Here is a 2,500-nt window from a genome sequence, read left to right as displayed (position 1 = left end):
ATTGCTCGGGGTCCCCAAACGGCTTGTAGTCACTTCTACGGGCCATGGTTGCAAAAACTCCTTGGTTAGGAAGTCCGTACAGACAGAGGCACAGGATCAGAGTCACAGTCAGTCAGGCCGAAGGAGCGGGTGGACCCCGGCTGGCGAAGCTCTTGAGAACTCCTCAGTGGTGTCTGAATCAATGGCCTCCGTTGCCTCTGGTATGGGAGTTGGTGTGGCGGGGGTCGTGCTAGCGCTGCAGCCTGCTCTCCGAGGTGGTGTGGATGAAGAGGCGGGAGAGGGCCCGTCTAGAAAGCGGCGTAAGAGGGATCCGAGGCCTCCGGACCAGGTCTTGGTGCATCTGCCTCGAGAGTCCATGGACTGCCCACTGTGTGGGACACGTGTGGTTGGTATGCGTAGGTTTGGGTTGCATTGCGCTTCCCGGCATGCGGGTGTCTCCATCGTGTACGGGTGTCGTGAGTGCGAAAGACGCGGTGAAAACAGTCATGCTATTCGGTGTCATGTTTCGAAATGCCGGGGCATGCGCAGGGTGTGTGACGAACAAGGGGTCGCTTGCGATCACTGTGGGCGCCGTTTTCGGACGGCTGTTGGAGTGTCTCAGCATAAGCGGCACGCTCATGCAGCGGAGTGGTTCACGGCTCGTAAAGAGCGGAGCCAGGAACGTAAGGGTCCAAAGAGAGAGAGGAAGTGGAGCGCGAAGGAGGAGGCTCGGATGATGAAGCTTATGGAAAGGTACAGGAATCATAAGCAGAAGAATGTGATGGTGGCTCGGTTGTTGGGAACGGGTAAGTCTGGAGAGCAGGTGAGGTGGAAGTGGGGGTCCCTGTGCGGTCGTGCGGCAGGCGGTACGTCCGGTGTGCGTTGGCGAGCCCTGGCTGCCGGGGTGACGCCCCAGAAATGGACCTGCCCCCCGTCGCTTCCAGATCTGGTGGAGAATAGGGTTCTGGAAGAGCTGCTGGCGGGGGGTGAGGAGCATCGGGCCACCGCTGCCTTAGTCAAGAAAGCAGGTCGGGAGCCTAGCCTGATCGAGTCCTCTGCTTTGGATCTCATGAAAGCCCTGGGGGGTAAGGTGGTGTGGCCGGCAAAGTCCGCGAGGTCCAGGCCTCGAGACAAATGGAAGACGGGTTGGGCGAGGCGTCTCGTTCGACGTAGGAGAGTGTACTACCACCAGCAGCGCGGCTATTCTGAGGCGAGAAAGGGGCTGGCACGGCGGATCTTAGATGGTCTGACGCCCCTTAGGTGTGATTTGCCGCTGGAGATGGTGGATAGGCACTTCAGGAGTAAGTGGGAAGCGGTCAAGCCGTTTTATGGACTGAAGGGCTTCGAGGTGGGACTGACCGCGGATAACGAACCATTCTACCACCCGATCCTGGGGCCGGAAGTTGTATCTAACTTGGCTAAGATGAGGAATTGCTCTGCACCGGGCCCAGACGGGATCAGGAAGCGGGCTCTTCTTGACTGGGACCCGGACGGTACGCAACTGGCGAGGCTGTTCACGACATGGATGGTGCGTGGAGTCGTTCCCCAAGTCTTCAAGGAGTGCAAGACCCGGTTGCTACCCAGATCAACTGACCCTACTGAGCTGGGTACTGTGGCAGGCTGGAGGCCTGTGACTATAGGGTCAGTCGTGCTGAGGTTGTTTGGGCGGATAATGGTGATGAGGCTAGCGCGAGCCTGTCCTGTTAGCCCCCGGCAGCGTGGTTTCGTCGCCGGCGCGAGTGGTTGCGAGGAGAACCTCTTGATTCTTGACCGGATCATGGGGCACTCGAGGTCGGCTGGCGTGCCGCTGGCGGTCGTGTTCATTGACTTTGCGAAGGCTTTCGACTCGGTTTCTCATGATCATGTCCTGTATGTATTGGGAAGCTTGGGCGTGGACAAACGTGTAATCGAGGTGATCCGTCACTCGTATGTGGGCTGCTCGACCAGAGTGGGTTGCGGAGGCGCCTATTCCGAGCCCATTTCCATGAAGGTTGGTGTTAAGCAAGGCGACCCAATGTCCCCACTGCTTTTCAATCTTGCTGTGGATCCTCTCATCCATAGCCTCGAACGCGAAGGAAGTCACCTGGTCTGGGGCGACCGCCGAATTGCCACGTTGGCCTTTGCGGATGATCTAGTCTTGCTGAGTGGCTCGGAGGACGGAATGAAGAAGAATTTGGTGATCCTGGAGGTCTTTTGCCAGCTTACGGGGCTGGCTGTCCAGCCAAGTAAGTGCCACGGTATCTGGATGGGTCCAAACGAGAGCGGCTGCGTAGCCTGGAGGCTGTGTGGGAAGCCGATACACATGGTAACTCCGGGTGAGTCAGTTCGTTATCTGGGGGCCACTATAGTGCCGTGGCGGGGAATTGTCTCTGAGGGTCTGGAAGAGCAGGTGAGTATGGGGCTGCAGAGAATTACGGCGTCGGCGTTAAAGCCTTCGCAGAAGGTACTGGTGTGCAACACATTCTTACTCCCGAGAGTCGCCTTCAGGGCAGATGTCGGTAAGGTTTCAGCGACCAGATTG

At 58.2% G+C, this 2,500-nt stretch overlaps 1 protein-coding gene and 1 pseudogene across 1 annotated transcript in view; one reads left to right on the top strand and one right to left on the bottom strand.

Annotated features, from left to right (window-relative positions):
• LOC133151093 (multidrug and toxin extrusion protein 1-like) overlaps positions 1-2,500 on the bottom strand; it is a 306,257-nt gene that overhangs the window by 117,960 nt on the left and 185,797 nt on the right. The window lies entirely within an intron of this gene.
• The window catches only part of LOC133152133 (28S ribosomal RNA), a 9,870-nt pseudogene that overhangs the window by 4,644 nt on the left and 2,726 nt on the right, over positions 1-2,500 (top strand).

The sequence above is a fragment of the Syngnathus typhle genome, linkage group LG3 (assembly GCF_033458585.1).
Source record: "Syngnathus typhle isolate RoL2023-S1 ecotype Sweden linkage group LG3, RoL_Styp_1.0, whole genome shotgun sequence".
NCBI lineage: Eukaryota > Metazoa > Chordata > Actinopteri > Syngnathiformes > Syngnathidae > Syngnathus > Syngnathus typhle.
Note: the sequence above shows the minus strand (reverse complement) of the source record. Positions and strands in the feature narration are given on the sequence as shown.